Here is a 19,858-nt window from a genome sequence, read left to right on the forward strand (position 1 = left end):
CCAGATGGCCGGACTTCCCTGGAAGTCCCGATGAGGTGCCATTTGCCTCCCGGATCCCAGCCAGGGCTCCAGGAGGTTGGGCACGTTTGCGCCGTGGGTCCCCTCTGTCACCTCGAGTGCATGGATTACAAGAAATGGGGGTAATTTTCCTCCGGATTAGTAGGTGCAAGGGTATGCCCGAACACCCTTCCGGGGCTGGTTGTTCCCTGCTTGGGACCAGATGGGCGATGCCTGGGCAACACCTCCCAGGCATCCGGGGCTCCCTCCTCCGGCCCACAGAGTGGCAAAGTACCCGGGACGGGCTCCATGGGTCCCAGGCCCTGTAACCCTGGAGCCCTGCAGACCTCGAGCCCAGCAGCCCCGGAGCTCTGCAGCCCTGGAGCCCTGCAGCCCTGGAGCCCTGGAGCCCTGGAGCCCCGGAGCCCCGGAGCCCCGTAGCCCTACAGCCCCTCGAGCCGTGGAGCCCTGCAGTCCCCGAGCCCTGCAGACCCAGAGACCCAGAGACCCAGAGCCCCAGAGCCCCAGAGCCCCAGAGCCCCAGAGCCCCAGAGCCCCGGAGGCCTGGAGCCTTGGAGCCCCGGAGCTCCCTACAGGCCTGGGGCAGGCAGATTGGTGTCATTTCGGTCCCGGCCATCTGGTCGCCCCTCTCGCCTCGGTCATCTGGTCGCCCGCAATGCTTTCCTATGTAGCGACCAGATGGCCGGACTTCCCTGGAAGTCCCGATGAGGTGCCATTTGCCTCCCGGATCCCAGCCAGGGCTCCAGGAGGTTGGGCACGTTTGCGCCGTGGGTCCCCTCTGTCACCTCGAGTGCATGGATTACAAGAAATGGGGGTAATTTTCCTCCGGATTAGTAGGTGCAAGGGTATGCCCGAACACCCTTCCGGGGCTGGTTGTTCCCTGCTTGGGACCAGATGGGCGATGCCTGGGCAACACCTCCCAGGCATCCGGGGCTCCCTCCTCCGGCCCACAGAGTGGCAAAGTACCCGGGACGGGCTCTATGGGTCCCAGGCCCTGTAACCCTGGAGCCCTGCAGACCTCGAGCCCAGCAGCCCCGGAGCTCTGCAGCCCTGGAGCCCTGCAGCCCTGGAGCCCTGGAGCCCCGGAGCCCCGGAGCCCCGTAGCCCTACAGCCCCTCGAGCCGTGGAGCCCTGCAGTCCCCGAGCCCTGCAGACCCAGAGACCCAGAGCCCCAGAGCCCCAGAGCCCCAGAGCCCCAGAGCCCCGGAGGCCTGGAGCCCCAGAGCCCCAGAGCCCCAGAGCCCCAGAGCCCCGGAGGCCTGGAGCCTTGGAGCCCCGGAGCCCCGGAGCCCCCTACAGGACAGGCCTGGGGCAGGCAGATTGGTGTCATTTCGGTCCCGGCCATCTGGTCGCCCCTCTCGCCTCGGTCATCTGGTCGCCCGCAATGCTTTCCTATGTAGCGACCAGATGGCCGGACTTCCCTGGAAGTCCCGATGAGGTGCCATTCGCCTCCCGGATCCCAGCGAGGGCTCCAGGAGGTCGGGCACTTTTGCGCCCTGGGTCCCCTCTGTTACCTTGTGTGCACGGATTACAAGAAATGGGGGTAATTTTCCTCCGGATTGATAGGGACAAGGTACTCTGGGACCCCTCTCGGCCTAGCGGTGTCTGTTGTGCCTGGGGAGCCTGGCTGGGTTCAAGAGCTCCGGCCGGGGCACCGTTTTGGGTCCTTCCGCGTGGCAGGGTGCCCGGGATGGGTTCCGGAGGGCCCGGGGAAGGCTACCCCTGTGCCTCTGGGCCTTGGGGTCCCCGGGCCCCGGATGGGGTGCTCTGGCACAGGGCCCTGTCCTCCGGCCTGCCGCACTGTCAAAGGCCCGGCACTGGGTTCCGTGGTGCCCGGGGTGCCTCCCCGTGCTTGGCTGGGTTCAGGAGCTCCGTCCTATGGGCCCTCAGTTGCCCCGGGGAGGTTGGCCTCCTTGCCTGGGGGGGTCCGTCCTGGGTCCTGCCGCGTGGCAGGGTGCCTGGGACGGGGTCCGGAGGACCCGGGGTAGGCTTCCCCTGCGCCTCTGGGCCTGGGAGCCCCGGCAGGGTCCAGGGGCCTCCCCGGGCCCCGAGTCGGGTGCTTGGGCCCAGGGCCCCGTCCCTCCGGCCTGCCGCACTGCCAAAGGCCCGGGACTGGGTTCCGTGGTGCCCAGGGAGCCTCCCCTTGCTCCGCTGGGTTTTGGGAGCCCCGTCCCGGGCCCCTGAGAGGGTGGCCCCCATACCGGGGGCTCCGTCCTGGGTCCTGCCGCGCGGCAGGGAGCCCCGGAGCCCCGGAGCCCCGGAGCCCCGGAGCCCTGCAGCTCCTGATCCCTACAGGCCTGGGGCAGGCAGATTGGTGTCATTTCGGCCGTGGCTATCTTGTCGCCCCTCTCGCCTCGGCCATCTGGTCGCCCGCAATGCTTTCCTATGTAGCGACCAGATGGCCGGACTTCCCTGGAAGTCCCGATGAGGTGCCATTCGCCTCCCGGATCCGAGCGAGGGCTCCGGGAGCTCGCGCACTTTTGCGCCCTGGGTCCCCTCTGTCACCTTGTGTGCACGGATTACAAGAAATATGGGTAATTTTCCTCCGGATTGATAGGGACAAGGTACTCTCGGCCTAGCTGTCCTCAGCCGGCAGCTGGACGGGCCAGGATGTTGCCCCAGCCCAGGGTCTGTTCCTGGGCCTGCCGCGTGGCAGGAAGCCCTGGATGGGGTCTGGGAGGGCCCGGGGAGGCGTCCCCAGCGCCTCCGGTCTCCCAGATGGGGCCCAGGGGCCCGGGTTGGGTTCCCCTCGCCCCCCGGCCTGCCGCACTGCCAAAGCCAGGGACGGGGTTCTGTTGTGCCCGGGGAGCCTCTCCTTGCTTGGCTGGGTCCAGGAGCTCCATCATGAGCACCACAGCTCCATGCCCAAACCCATTCGAACCGCCGCAGTGAAGGGGTTATGGAAAATGTCAATGGATGAACAAATCTGTTGAAATATACTCTATTGTTTACACAAGCCAAAGAAGTGATCTCATTTCATCAGAGACTGAATTGGACTTTGTAAGGCCGAAGTGACTCCAAACACTGTATTTTGAATACACTGTAACCTGGTGATTAACTTTGCTGGAAGGCTGCATAACCAAGTTTGACTCAGTTTATGTCCAACTCGAAAAATTGTACTTCAGTTATGAGTGCATTCTTAGATTGTGGCCACTGCACATACACCTGTTTGACCAGAGCTCTCGCTTACAGGACGTGAAATAAACTTGCCACTCTCCAGATCCAGCACCCCCGTTTAAGTTTCGGTAGGTCAAACCTGTAAAAACTTAACAGGGAACAAGGCCCTGTAAATATTTGCTGTTTGGTGTGGCAAGCACCAAAACCCTCATCCTATGCAACATTTTAAAGAATAAACTTACAAGAGGGGTTTTTATCCCACCTGTTGAATTCTGAACCTCGGAGGATCAAATTATATCAGCGCAGTAATCAGCACCAGAACCTCCAGGGTTCTCAAATTCGAGGCCTTAGAGCAGTGGTCTTCAAACTGCTTAATGCTGCACCCCCGAAAAAAAAAGTAATAATTACCCACACCCCCCCCCCCCTTAATTTTTCTCATTCTGCTAAATTGGCAATGTTTAAATATGTCTGAACATATTTAAACATTGCAGTCAAGTTCTATTACCCCTTTTACACATACTCCCAGTCAGGATATAAATGACAAAAGATGTTAGTGATGGCCAATTACAAAGTGGCTTACTGCAGCTCTTTTTAATCACTAAAAACAAAGCACGATAGTCTCTTGGCCAGAGCCGGTCACCCCAGAATCACTTAAGCCACCCCCAGGGGAGCCCGCCCCCAGTTTGAAGACCTCTGCCTTAGAGTAATTATAAAGAGAGAGAGAATGTGTGTGTGGGTGTGTGTATGTGTGTAGCATACTTGCACGGGCGTGCCCATGCATGTGTTTGTATGTGTGCGTGGGCACGCGGCTAAGCGGAGGCATTTTGTACTTCATTTCACTTTGATTTGTTGATACATTAGATTTCTTGGTGGTGAAGTAAGAGCCCACAGGGGTGGCACATTACTCCCTCGCCGCCCCACAGCGAGGGAGGCCTTTGCGTGCAAACTCTCATGGCATCTAAATCCGCGCAGCAATGAAAAGCTCCAATCGCACAATCCATTCTGGAAACAAAGCCAGTAAGGAGTCTGCTTATGTGGATTTATGAACGGCTGCCGGGGGATGATGAGGGCTTTTGGGTTTAGCTGCTGGTCCTGCTATTAAATCACGCTCACCCCAGATTTACTAAACCCCAGGGAATCTGGGCGCTACTCTCTGTCGCCGATCACGAAGCATGCTGGCCCTCTTTCATTTTTATCTAGGCAATAAGGCTAGGCGGAGAATTAGCCTCTTTACCTCCACAAATAATAAATACACAGAATTTTCGCAAAAATTACGCATGTCACGCAAATTATAATTGGGCAGTTATGTGTTTGCTATAAGTGTACATGATGTCTGATATTGCGTGCAAATGTCATGTGCGATCTCCATTTTTTCTATACAGTTTCAAAGTAATTTGATTAACGTTGCTAACACAGGTCATAGGGAGGCAACAGACATCCAGTTTCAGAGTTCCCGCAGAGCCTGTTCTATTTCAATACGGCTTCCGCGTGCATAAAATTACTCCAGAAGTATAGGAAAAAACACAAAACACAATAATCTGAATTTTGGCCAGATCACGGTTTCATAAAAAACACATACCTCGTTGTAGTTTACTGTTCTGAAATTTGGCTACCTAAAACTAACCAAAATCACTTACTTTAATCCCAATCAATTTTTTACTCTCTATAGAGCAAGTTATTTTATCAGTTGTAAATAAATACCAGTGCTGGATCGGCTTTTAACCCCTTGCATGCTGCCGCGATTCCGCGCCTGTGTGGCAAAATCGCAAGTAGGCGGGTTTATGACGGCCCCCAGCCGTCATCAGCACACGAGCGCCGTAGTGCATGACAAATGGGGGCCGTCATCAACATGCAAGGGGTTAATCTAACACAACCCCTTTCAAGGGGGGATGTCTCTGTGAAATGAATCCTATTTTTGCTGACACCTTGAACACTGAATAACATTTGGCCCTTCTATGGGCACACACATTTCACTTCTGTGCAATGTGACCAGGATGTTCCCGCGTTTGCATAGAGGCATTGTTACATACACATAAGTAAAACATTTAGTCCATCTGCCTGCTCCATACTGCTGATACTGCTACAGGAGCAGGGCCAGCTTTAACACTGGTGGCGCCCTGCGCGACAATGTGCGTTTGTGCCCTCCCTCCCACCCACCATGACCACCTCTGCTACGGATTCTCTCACTAGCACCCTTTAACAGTGCCCCTCAAGTCTCCATAACCACTGTGTCTCAGATTCATTTCGATTTATAGCACCACTCATACCAGTGTAAGGTGGCACTTTACATCACACACACATTTCACAGAGACAATCATATGTTTTTAAATCAGTTCATAGGAAATGTTACATCAGACAGGACTACAAGTTGTTGTGTAGGAGTAAAGTCATCGATACTGGTAGGCAATGTAGTTTAAGAGTCTTCATTCTGCAAAAGCACACATTCAGAATTAAAAACATAACATCATTGTTAGGGGTTCTCTTTGATAATAAGAATTGTTTTCTACTCAAATGAATCCTTTTGGCAAGGTTAGGATAATGAAAGACTGGGCAAAAAAACATATAGCTGTAGTTTATACCTTGAAGTTTGCATGCAGCTCTTTGATGACAGTTAATAGCTCAATATTCTATATTAGGGTTTTGCCTTATAACAGACAAGTAACAAAAGGAGCTTTCTTACAGAAGAAATAACCCACTGACCTATTTACATTATATGTACTTTGTTATCTGCATGGTACACGTTCTCAGCAGCAGGCCTTTTAACCCAAGTTATCTTGACATTTTAATTGATGCCTAAAAATTGCTGGAGACCAGGAAAGCAACAGCAGGAGCTTTTAAAATGATAATATACTTGCAAAAATGACACCACCACCACAAGTCAGCGCAGGTGCGGTTGCACTGATCGCACCACCCTAGAGGAGCAAAGACGCTCTAAAAGGTGCATTAATAGAACCAGCTGGAAAGCGCACCCATCTGTGTACTTTGTGGGGCTAGGGAAAGTTCCACACAGACACTCCATCAAAGTTAAGTCAGTTCACTTTTCAGTGAATGACAGAGCAGTGGTTTGAACCCCAGGAAGCTAGCATGATTTTGACGCTGAATTATGGTTCCAAATATGAAAAATTTCAACTTCCCTTGGCACAGGCAGTGAATCCAGCATTCACAGCCATGTTTCTCACTCTTAAGGTCTTCGGCTATATGTAATGAACATAGTAATTGTTCTTTCCTAATTCAGATTCTTAATGAATCACAATTAGGAACCTACAATTCCTAATGGACAAAATACAGATTTCCAAAATAGCGAACCCTATTGATTTTGAAAATAGACTTACCACATCAATATTAATAATGTAGGTCGCAATTTGCAACCCATTAGGAATCATGTCGAGCAAAGAGATGGTCGCCTGATGAGGTCAGCAGACCACCATGTCTGTGATTGCAAAGTAAGCCATCTTTTTTGTATATGCAGCCCCTTTTGCATGAAAGAAAAAAATAATATGAAACTTTTAAATTTCATCTTTTAAGAGAAGGCAGGGGTCCTCTTAATATTTGTTTCAACATTCACAAAGGGGAAGGGGTCCCTTGGGGACCCCTTTCCATTTAGGAATGTTTGCCACCTCCTTTGAGTTGTTGGCAAATAATGAGTGTTTTGCAACCGTAATTCGAACGCAAAACATTCATACTGCGAGTCTGTATTTGAAAGGGAAGCCCTTCACATGCCCCTTCCAAATACCAAATCGCAAACAAAAATTGTGTTTCGGTAACTTGTTACTAAATTGCGATTTGTACAATAAAACGTTATAAATAAATAAACATGTAAAAGCATTTTTGCGGTCGGAAAACAGACTGATTCTACGCATTGAACCGTTTCCAACTGCGAAAATGATTTGTACATATGGCCCCTTGTTCCAAAAACCTCTCTTATTCGGATGTAGGCAGTAAATGGAGGTACTGGTCCCATCAGAACTCCGAGATCTGCAGGAACAGAAAGGAGCCTATGTCTTTCACTTGTAAATTGCAGTATTCCTGATTCTACCAATATTTTGTCAGTTCTAAGGGATCTTCAGGCATCCCATATTGATCATTTCAAGAGCGGGATTATTGGGCTGATTTAAGGCCATCTTCGAATGGGACACATAGTGCCACCCAGCTTCCGTCAATCAAATTAAAAAAAATCACTTAAAAAAAAAAAGTCCAGATTCGGTCTGCAGAGTTCCGTTCTATCGGTCACTCTGTTCATTCGATCACAATGATGTCTTACCACTACATTTCTCTAATTTGTCAAAGTTTCCAGCTGTCTACAGCTCATACAGATCAAAGAGTGATCATTGAAATTGTTTGTTTTTCTGTCTAATAAATATATGTATTTTATTTTGCTTTAGGTTTTTGGATACCACTACAAAATCACTTTACGTTCAGTTTGGAGAAATCAGTGTAAACACTTGTCCGTAAATCCATGTGAGTACTGAAATCAAAACACTCAAGGTACACGTATTCATGCATCTACAAATGTTGTATAACACTTATTTTGGGGAGGGACTATGAATGCTCAGCTTTAAAGTAGTATGGGGAAAGTTGTCTAGGTAAGTATTACACTCTCTAGTACGGTTAAGGTTGCTTAGGTAAGTATAACACTCTCTTAAATATTTTTTCGCTCAGAGACCAGATTACGAGGCAGATATTGCAAGATCCAAGAACTACTGGTGTGGAAATCACCTGTTCCAGATGCGACCCTTCCCTCACCCCCCCCCCCCCCCCCCCCGCGCAATATGCAATAATAGGTTTCTGGGCCCGCAATGGAAACTAACATCCAATCTCTGGGTTTGTTTCCGCGTAGAAATTCCTCCAGCTTTCAGCAAAAGGAATTTGAGTGCATAAGCAGCTGCCAGACAGGGGGTTCAACTCTGCACCCTGTGGACTCAGAAGATGGAGAAACAGTGACCCTCAAGGGCACAGAGCTCGCCCAGCCTCTTGATTTAGCCCTAGGTTTTTTATTATTCAGCTTTTGCTTTCGATTCCTCTATGTTTTACATTGGGCTGGATCCCATACTGGTACTGCTTGTCCTCTTACAATATGTTTTAATGAGGGCTGTAAAATGTATTGTGTATGCGCAGAAGGGAATTTGTTGGTGGGATGTGCATTCTGTAGCTAACTTGCATTTCCTGCATGCTTGGGTAAGATTTCTTACTTTTTCTGGACCCTATTTTTGCTGGTTTTAGTACTCTGTGCGCTTTACTACTGCTAAACAGTAGTACAGAAGTAAAGCACCTGAGTTTACCACCTAAAACAGGATGTGCATTGGAACTACCTGTTTGACCTAATTAACTGTTCTATTAGACGATTGTAGAAGACACAAAGCATGCACCTATTGCCTGATATTTAAATGTGATATGTGAAAAATTTCTAACATGAGCAAGATTGTTTAAATGCACCACAGTGGCATATGGCAAGGGGAAGTGCTTTTGCTGCAAAAGAAAAGTCTATTTTTATACATCCATGAATCACCTTTAAAGTGAGCTTTGCAAAACCATATTAAACTATACAAAAAAGTGATAGATGGAATGCTTGAATCATCTCAGCCACTGGGTCACTCCGGCCACATCCCAGTCCCTTGTTATTTTGCACACCAGGCCACCTAGGTTTAGACCCAACCATATGCAAGTCAGTCTTGATCCTGCTCCAATAGGAATAGGATAGCCCAGACTGCCAGACCACGTCCTCCCTAATGGGCTGGATGGGTTTGTGAGTGGGTATGTGAGTGGCTGTATGGGTGACTGATTGGTTGTCTGAGGACCTCTAAGGGTGTATGAATCTGTGTGGGTATGTGAGGGTGTGCCACTGCCTGCATGGATGAGTGCCTGGGGGAGTCAGTCGCTGTAGGGGTTAGTGTGTGCATCTATGAGGGGCTGCATGAGTGAGTGAGTGTGTATGGTGTGTAAGTGAGTGAATGGATGTGTCAGTGGTATATGGGTGCGAAACTGCATATGGGAAAGGCAGTGTAGGTGACTGTTAGAGTATATAAGTGGCTGTGTGAGTGATTGTGAGAGTGGCTGTATGAGTGAGTGTGTGCTTGGGTCAGTGACCGTATAGGTGAGTGAGTATGTGTTAGTATCTGTATGAATAAGTGAGTGGGTGGGTATATAACTATAAAGAAGAGTAAATAGCTGTGTGATTGACTATATGGGTGAGTGAGTAGGTGTGTGAGTACCTCTATGGGTGACTGACAGTGTGTGAGTGGTTGTATGGATGTTTGAGGGAATATATCAGTGGTTGTATTAATGAGTGATTTGGTGTGTAAGTACTGGTATAGGTGTGTCAATGGTTTTGAGAATGGTAGTGTTGAAGTTGAAGTAGGGTATGAAAGGTTTTATTGGGGTGTGAGTGGATGAGTCAGAGATTCTGTGGATGATGTCATCAGTGATGTCACTGACCATAGCATGAGTGATGTAATATGTGAGGTCATAAGCAGTGCCTTTCAGGGGTCTGAGTTACAACTGCTGAATTTATCTGGTTTTGTATGAGTGAAACCTGAGCCTAACTATAACGTCTGTGTAACCTTTGTTTTTTTCAGTGAATTTCTAAGGTTTTTTAAATTCCATTTCTTAACTACAATGTCCCTGAAACATTTGGTTTTGTTTTAGTAAATTTCCAAGGTTTTCTAAATGCTAATTCCTAACTATAACATCCCTGTAACCCTTTTCAGTGAATTTCTGTGACTTTTTAACCAGTAGTTTATTTTGCAGAGTGGTGGAGAAAGGGGACTGGGTCTCCGACCAGCTCTCAGGAATCCTGTTGTGTAGGACATATAGGAGGTACCTTCAGGGCTCCTTGGCCCCAAAGTCCCTTAGGAGTAAAGTAGTCCTCATCCCCCAACCAGTAGTGCACCACAAGCACATTTGCAAAGTGGTGGAGAAAGGGGTCATCGCCCCCGAAGACCACTTAGCAATCTCTCTGTGTGGAACTTATTGGAGATAACAGGAGGTGTAGTTGGTCCCCAAGGACGTCCTTGGGGGCCAACTACCCCAACTATTAACTCCAGTAAGCCTCACACAGCAGGATTGCTGAGACCTCATAGAAGGCCACACCCCCTTCCTCCACCACTCTGCAAAAGCACCTCCTGGCACACTACTAGTAGGGGGATGAAGTCGCCTTGGCTATTGAGGGTCCCTGGGGGCCAACTACCCCTCCAGCAAGTCTTACACAGTGGATTTGCTAAGAGGTTTTTAATGGCCAAGCCCCCTTTTTCCACCACTCTGCAAACGTGCCTCCTGGCGCATTGCTAGTTGGGGGACCTGGGAGGTGGCGGTCCTCGGGGCAGGGAGATCTGCAAAGCCCCCCACATAATTGTAAATAGCCCTGGGGAGGTGGCGGTCCCCGGGCTGCAGGTGGGTCCAGTGGGCCTGCCTGCATTCATAATGAAAAGTGCCCTAGGGAGGTGGCGGTCCCCCGGGCTTGGTATAAGCCCTAGGAGGGGGGCCCGTGCTCACCGTCCTAAATTTACCATATGCCCCTGAGACCAGCCCTCATAGGGGTTATTTCAAAGCAAGTGTGGGACCCCTTGCTTGCTTCTTTACATTTTTTGGCACAGATCCACAGTAAACAAATAATAATCTTATATTAATCCCCACGGGGTCCCTCAGGAATGCCCCCACCATATATGGGGGGTCAGATAATTCCTACCCTGTCCCCTTTTCTTTTAAAAAAAAACCTTTTTATCTGAGTCTCAGTTTCAAGCCGAGTCTTAAGATGGCTCCCAACACTTCCTGGTTGAAGTGTTGTCAGCCAATCACATTTTAGTAGGATTTGCGAGTTCACTGCAAGGACTTGCATCCCCAGATATCTATATTTTTTACAGCTAGATATCTACAAAAATAAGAAATGTATTTACACCAAATTAAGTACGCTTTCTGGACTAACATCTAGCTTACTGCTAAATCTAGTGTAATTCCGTTCTGCAGTTTGGGCTGTAGTTGTGTTCAAAAAATGAAAAATCCCAGAAGACTTAACATGGGGAAAATGCGTTTTGGGAACCCCCTTTTTTCTCGGCCCCCACTTAAAGGATCACCCCCAAACTTACGAAATAGCAAACCGAAAGGTTAAAAGCGCTGGTGTAGAGGCATTTTGTGCTAATAATTGAACAAAGCATCTCGGGGAATCCTGGTATTTCTTCAATTTGGGAGAATGTTGTAAAAATATTGTGGCATACCGGAGCCCATCCAGGAGCCCTGGACTTCCAGACTGTGTTTGGTGAATATATATATATATATATACATATACACATACATGCATACATACATATATATATATATATATATATATATATATATATATATATATATATATATATATACATACATACATACATACATATATATACATACATACATACATACATATATATATACACATACATATTACCTACTGGCGGTCGCCAGTAGGTAGTTATAGTTAGGATCTACTTTCCATAGGAAATCCGCAACATTCTATTGGGAATAACTTTGGCGCTGGTGGACGAATGTTCGCGAATGTCTCCAAGAAAATGGCCCGCTCCGCTCCGCTCCTTCCCTGAAAGTTTGGGGGGGATTCGTCAAGCGGGGGCCGAGGTAAAAGGGGGGTCCCATAACGTGTTTTCCCCATCTTAATTTCCATAGGGCGGTCGACTTCACTTAACCCGAACGGCTGAATGGATTTTCACCAAACTTGGCAAAATTGTAGGGACTGGTAGCCCGATGTGCCTTTGCTATGTCTCAAGATATGTGCTCCAGTGGATTTTGAGTAATTTAGGTTCCCAAAAATATATATATCTATGGCAGCGCCCCGGTACGCGCACCGGGGAGCGATCCGGGCGCGCCACGCGACTTGCGCACAGAAAGCTGATTGGCTCTCGGGTGTCTGCAAACATTCAAAACAGTCCGGAGCGGCCGCCATCTTGTGTCTCGGTAAAATCGAGACATAAGAGGTAGAAAAATCAAAGGGGGAAATGACAATAAGGGGGCAGGGATAGACCCCCACTGACCCCCTAGGTTTGATGTGGGGGCCATAAAATTTTGTTTTTTTGATTTGCACGGGCGGAGCGCCCGGTACGCGCACAGGGGAGCGGACCGGGGAGCGTACCATGGGGAAAAAAGAATGACAGACTTTTCCAAAAATGAAGCCTTTTTTTATAAATTGGAGGTAGTTCTAAAAAGAACTGTTTTTTTTCTTCTTTTTGTTGTTTTATATTTTTTTATTGTTTTTTGAACATTTTGTACTTTTTTTGGGTTTTCTGAACAGTTTTATATTTTTTTGTATTTTTCATGGGGAGAAATGAAAAAACAGGGAATTGAAAATGGCTCAACTGGAGCAAAAAAAAAGAAAAGAAATAATTAGGGTTGATTGGGGCATTTGTGGTTGTCCCCAGCAAGGATGATGAGCTTTACGCTCTGTTCTCCGTAGGAGATGGTCTTCCCACAATATTTACCGATAATTCTGAAATCTGCAAATCGTGGCTGAATGCAAGGCATCGTCTCACTTTCCTCTGGTGCCGACGGAGTGGGTTGCTTCCTTTTTGAGGGAGTGCTTGTGGATTTGGGAGGGTTACTGGCCAGTTCCCTCATCTCTGCAGCAGAATAATTTATTGGATGCTAGCGCTGCATGTGGCGTATCATCATGTTCTTCCCAAATGAATATTTCTTATTCGGGTTTCCCCTGGAAAGTTCCACGCCACAGATTCTGCAAGTCACCTTGGCTGCATTTACTTTTTTCTTCCCCTGTGGGATAGAAAAAAACTCCCAAATAATGTGTGGTCTTGGCTGGTATGGGGTATTTTGTTCTTGAAGCCATCTTGAACTCCCCTCCTCCTCCTCCTCCTCCTCCTCTTCCTCTTCTTGTTGACCACCAATGATATCTTGAGGTGGTCCTCTTGGTGGTTGTGGTGGTGATGGTGGTTCAGATGCACCAGCTGTTGCTACTACTGAAGCCAATATATTGATCAAAAAGTTACAGAGAGGTACAAACAGGTCTTCCTAAGTCAAAGGACAAAGTCAGAATAAGGAAAAAAGGTGGGGTCTTTCATCCTTTTGAAAAACTGTTATGAACCAATGAAAAGTGTTAATTTCAGGTCACCTGACCCGACGCGCTTACGCTGCGCATCCCGGGGCGCGCCCCGGGGCGCGTCGCGTAAGCGCGTCGGACGCCTACGTTGCGCGATCGTATTCGCTCGATTGCTTATCACGCGGACGCGGCTATGTGATACGTCACGATCATGTTTTCATTCGCGATATTGGCGCTTACTGGACGCTCCCCGGTGCGCGCCCCGGGGCGCTTCATAAAACTATGCTTTCCGGGGCACTCACCGGGGCGCGCACCGGGAGCGCTCCAAGGCAAATTTTTTTTTTTTTTAAATAAAAAATAAAAAAAATTGTAGGGACTAGTAGCCCGATGTGCCTTTGCTATGTCTCAAGATATATGCTCAAGTGGTTTTTACAAAAATTAACTTTGAAAAAATATATACTGGGCTATGTAGTAACTCCGACACAGGATGAGTTGATTAAATGATTTATTGAAGAAGAAGTGAAGCAGAAGGTATTAAAGGTGCTGCCAGCTTGAAGAAGAATTCAGGTCTGGCAAACACTCTGAACATTGTACAACATGACATGCAAACATTCTAATATGACATGCAAGAATTCTAATAACACATTCTACAGCTCATGCCCACAACTCTACACAGAATAAGCATCACTACACATCCCCCTCCTTAAATATACAAAAATAAACAAAAGATAAAAGAATAAAAAGAAACAAAAAGAAATAATTATTTACAAACATAATCATTTAAGAATTTAGGAGCCACAATTTTCCTTCCACTTCTGGTGGAAATTTGGAATTGTAACTCCTTATCAACAGAAGAATCAACATTACTGGAAACCTGTGCATGGTCAGCACAAGAATTTGAAAGAGTGTGTGGAAAAGAAGATTGAGGAGATGGAAGTAATGACTCAGATGAATCTGCAAGTCAACCTGTGGAACCATAGGTTGAAAAACCATATTATTATGAGAAATATCCTTGTTGGAAGAAGCAGGACTTGTGTCTGAGATCACAACTGGAGACAACCACCAAAATTCTCCAACATCACCCACATCCTCCTTCTTTATTTTAAGAGGATCAGACACCCTGGCCAAAGCAATCTTACTCATATGATGAATGGATCCATCATCCAACATAACAGTGTTACTCATAACTTTAGTTATGGTTCTAGGATCCGAAAAACGAGGCTGCAGTTTACCAACCTTCCTAGTCAACTTGACTCTAATTAATTGACCAACGCCAACATGAGTTTCCTTAGTCCCATGTTTTTTTTATCATAGTAAGATTTATTCTTGTTCTGAGATTTACAAATGTTATCAATAACCTTCTCAGCATTCCAAATATACTCCCTACTTCTGCCCATCCACAAAGGATTCAACTTGGAATAAGGAAACCTGCCTCTCATCAAAACAAAAGGACTGTCACCACTAGTTTCATGAACCGTAATTCTATTCGACCACAACATTATATCTAATTCATTGTACCAGTCTTTTTTATTCTTATTGGCAAGTTGCAACGTCCCTTTAATGACTCTGTTAATTCTCTCGACCACAGAATTATCTTGAGGATGGTATACAGCTGAAAATCTTTGTTTAATGCCTGTAGATTCCATAAAAACTTTCATAGCATCGGACTTGAACTGAACACCATTGTCAGTTAATATAGAAGCAGGTAAACCTTCCCTGATAAAACATTCATCTAAAAATGTTAGAACAGTGACAGTGTTTACTCTATCAACAACCTTCAATTCAATCCACCTCGAGAATAAGTCAACTAAAACCAGAATATACTTGACAGAATCATTTTGCCACATAATTGGCCCCATAATGTCTAAAGCTAATTCCTCCCAGGGTAATTTGGGGCAATTAGGAGATTACATTTGGGGATTGAGTGTCTTTTGACTTTTGTCAGAACACTCACATTGAACACAATCACAAACTGACCTCTCAATCTCCATATCAATCCCAGGCCACCAATACAAAGCTTTTACATTCTTTTTAGTTCTGGATATACCAGGGTGTCCCTCATGCCCTAGAGATATGATCTTCTGACGCACTCCTGAAGGTGGCACCAGTTTATCACCACGGCACAAGAAATCATTATCAACACTGAGTTCATCTTTGACTTCCTAGAATGGTCTATATTGGACATTAGCTTTAGACTGGACAAACCAACCTTGGTTAATTTTGGTCTTAATTGCTTCAAGTGTTATATCTTTAATAGATTCAGATTCCCACTCTTCTTTTGATAGACCTTGAGAACCAGAAAAAACTCTTGCAACACAACAATCATTCAATGAATTTAGATCAATTTCTTTCATGGGTATAGGCAGCCTACTTAAGAAATCAGCCACCACATTCTTTGCTCCTGGTACATATTGTATGGTATACATATAATCCTGAAGCCTCATTAACAGCCTTGCAATCCTGGCTGACACCCTGCTCAAACCTTCCGTGGTAAGAAGCTTAGTCAAGGGTTTGTGATCAGAGCGTAAAATGAATTGTTTACCCCAAATAAATTTGCGGAAATGTTCCATTGACCACACAACAGCCAAGGTTTCACGCTCGATCACAGAGTATTTTTCTTCAAAAGGCGATAAAGAACGAGAAGCAAATGCTATGACAACTTCATTGCCTTGCTCAGAAACTTGTGACAGAACACTACCCAAACCAATCCCGCTAGCATCAGTGGTAAGATAAGTCTTTGCAAAAGGATCAAATCCTTGCAACATAGGTGCATTGAATATTGCAGACTTAATTTCTTTAAATGCATTCTTACACTTTTCATCCCACAAAAAAGGTGATTTGTTCTTCATTAACACACGCATATCAAAGGTTTTCTGTGAAAACTGGTTAACAAATTTTGAGTAAAACTCAGCTAATCCTAAAAATGATCTGAGCTCATCCTTAGACTTAGGTTCTGGAGCGTTAACAATGGCCTCCATTAATTTTGCTTTGGGTTTAATACCACCATCACAGATTTCATGTCCGAGGTACGTAACAGACTTTTCAGAGAATTTACATTTGCTAAATTCCCCAACTAATCCATTATCTGTCGGAATTTTTCTCAGGAGACTGTCATGGTGAACCTTATCCTTCACCATGATTAAAATATCATCCTTGAAGAAAATCACCCCTTTGATGTGTCCAAAAAGATTAGTCATTAACCTTTGAAATACTGCCGCGGCAGATGCTAAGCCGAAAGGCATTCTTTTAAACCTAAAGCAACCAAACGGAGTGGCAAACAAAGTTAAATGTCTACTCTCAGGGTCAAGGACTACCTGATGATAGGCTGCAGATAGGTCCAAAGTGGAAAACACCTTAGCATCTTTGGTGAGGGACAGCATTTCATCTATACGGGGAAGTGGATATTGATCAACCAAGATTTGGCTGGTCAAATATCTCAAATCCACACACAAACGGGCCTTTCCGTTGGCCTTTCGTGCGATGACCAACGGAGAAACCCATTCAGCAGCTTCTACTGTTTCAATAATATTGGAATTTAGCAATTTATCCAATTCAGATTTGACTTCGTCTTTAATGATGACAAGGATATTCCTAGGTTTATGAATTTTAGGAATCGCATTATCTTTTAACCTGATCTGGTGAGTCAAACCTTTCAGTTTACCAATGGTACCTGTAAACACAGACGGAAATTCATCCATTACCCATTTCTTAGTGTCTTCACTAGTACAAGAGACCAAAACCTGTTCTTTACTGTTTGGATCCAGAATTATATGTAGACTTCTCTGATCCCTCCAACCAAGAACAGATGGTCCATCCTTAGAGACATATAATTTACAAGTAGCATGTCTCCGTTTGAATCTAAAAATTAAAACCCTGAAACCTAAAATATCAATTGTATTGTCCGTGTAGCTCACAGGTGAAATATCAGATGGTTCTAACCAATTTCCAATTTGGTTAATAAATTTCTCCTCCCACACATGCTTATTAACTATTGTATAGGGTGATCCTGAATCTGCAGCAAGTTGTGTCAAAATTCCTCCTAAAGAAACTTGACAGAAAGGTTTGCTTGAATCAACATCAGAAATATTCAAAACAACCTTCTTTTTAACTATGTTCTGTACTTGTAACACCTCCTCATCAGATGATGAACTAACATCATGTTCATTTTCTTGAATACATGCAATTTTGCTTTTGAAATTCTTATACATTTTCTTTTTACAAACCTTCGCAAAATGCCCCATAACTCCACAAACCAAGCATTTAGTATTTTTAGCTGGACATTTAGGATAATGAGCAAGATGAGAATGACTCCCACATCTGTAACAAACAGGATCAGAACTTTTTCTTGAATCAAAGGTTTCCCTTTTCATACTTCCTGACTTGAAATCTTTGTTATGTTTAACAAAAGTTTTACTCTCAGAAATTTTGTTGACAATTTCAGTTTCTTTTTTGTCATTAGAAAGCGAAGCGTTAGCACAGCGTTCAGAAAGTTTTGCCTTTTCAACCATGGCAATGATCTCTTTTATGGTTCCATCACCTTCAACCCACAACTTGTTTTGTATGGTTTTGGTTTTAGTGTACATCACAATTTGATCACGAATAAGATCATCATGAAGTTGGGCGAATTTGCATTTGACAGCTAATTTCCTTAATGCGGAAACGTAATCCTCAACTGATTCACTTTTCTCTTGCTTGCGCTGGAAGAAGGAATGTCTGGTGACAGCAATGCAGACACAAGGAGAAAAATAATCATCCATATCCAAAAGTGCTGCATTAAAAACATCAACATCTCCAGAAGATCTATCAGTTTTATCCTATTGATTATAGATTCTTAATCCTTCAGGACCAAGACCTAATAATAAAATTATTTTCTTCCTTTCTGGTGGAAAAGAGCCACTAACATCCTCAAGATTGGCTACGTAATTTAGAAAATATTCCTTCCAGTCTAGCCATGCCACAGGAGGATCACCAGGAATAATTAAAAATTCTCTGGGTGCATTTAAATTCAATCCATGTACAGGCCTTTCTCCACTTGCAGTGCTATCATTAGTATCAGGCATAATGAAGTACTTTAAACTGTGTAATGTAAGTAAATAGTATCAAAATGTATTGAAGTTCTTCAGAAAAAAAAAATTTGCAGGCAGCACCTTTACAGTGAAGTAGTGTGGCTCACTGGTTAGAGGCGGCAGACCCGAGAGCAGAGGACGGCCCGGGACCAGGGTTCGATTCCCGGCGCGGCAGGTTTCTGGACCAGGGTCAGCGGACTCGATAATTCTCTCGCCTCGGTGCCCACTCTGATCAGCGATCACACTCGCCAACTCTGGGCATTAGCTTGCCTCATCTTCACTAACGGCCCCACCAGACTGCCGGGGATGCCTGGTCTCACCCTGGAGATACCCATTAAGGGACCATCTCTCAGGGAAGCCAGGAAGGGTTTCGCAGCGGTCGAAGCGCCTTGGGACCCTACGGGTAAGTAGTGCGCTATATAAATGCCTATACATACACATTTACACTTTATAGAAAATTCACAACAAATGAATAAGTAAATACCAACAAATAATCGAAATAATCGTATAGCAAAAATACCATGAAAAGCTGTTCCAACTCTCCAACTCGGTTCACGATGTAATTGCGGTGAAATTTGACTAAAAATAAAATCCATGATGGCCGCCTACGTGACCTTACGTCGGGTCGTACCCACAATGCACTTGGAGTGACGCACCCACAATGCACTCGCAGTGACGCGGACCAACAAGGAAGATTCGGAAAGAAGATGCGGCGTCCTTTTAAATCTGCGATGCGAAGCAATGGCACCGGAGCGGTTTGGCAACCGGCAAGATTCAAAGAATGCAGAGGTAGGAAGGTACAGGATACAAAGAAAAACAAAGGATTTGAGAATGGGTTCTCACCGCAAATGATTTAGAAGAGTTCCGATGAAAGTAGAAGTTGGAGGTGGATTTTTTAATTAAAATTGAAATTGTTCGGTCGAATAAAAAGTCAAATTAGATCGAATCCACATAAGTTGTAGGTGAGGATTTTCAAATAACGTGAAGAGTTTCCCTCGTCGCCAAATCTGTAGTAACTCCGACACAGGATGAGTTGATTAAATTATTTATTGAAGAAGAAGTGAAGCAGAAGGTATTAAAGGTGCTGCCAGCTTGAAGAAGAATTCAGGTCTGGCAAACACTCTGAACATCGTACAACATGACATGCAAACATTCTAATATGACATGCAAGTATTCTAATAACACATTCTACAGCTCATGCCCACAACTCTACAGAGAATAATCATCACTACAGGCTACATTCGGCTATATATATGTTAGAGCCAAAATGTAGCCCAAATGTAGCCCAATGTAGCCCAATGTAGCCCAATGTAGCCCAAAGATGGCCACCAGAGACAAAAAAAAAATGTAGCCCAAATATCAGCCAGATGTAGCCCAACAATTTGCTATTAAAAAACCTATGAAATTCACTGAAAAAACAATAGGTTTCACACCAGTTATAGTTAGGAATTAGCATTTAAAAAAACTACGAAATTCACTGAAAAAAACATAGGTTTCACACCTGTTATAGTTAGGAATTAGCATTTAAAAAACCTATTAAATTCACTGAAAAAACCTTAGGTTTCACACCAGTTATAGTTAGGAATTAGCATTTAAAAAACCTATTAAATTCACTGAAAAAACC

Source organism: Lissotriton vulgaris, chromosome 5 (assembly GCF_964263255.1).
Source record: "Lissotriton vulgaris chromosome 5, aLisVul1.2, whole genome shotgun sequence".
In the NCBI taxonomy this organism is placed as follows: domain Eukaryota; kingdom Metazoa; phylum Chordata; class Amphibia; order Caudata; family Salamandridae; genus Lissotriton; species Lissotriton vulgaris.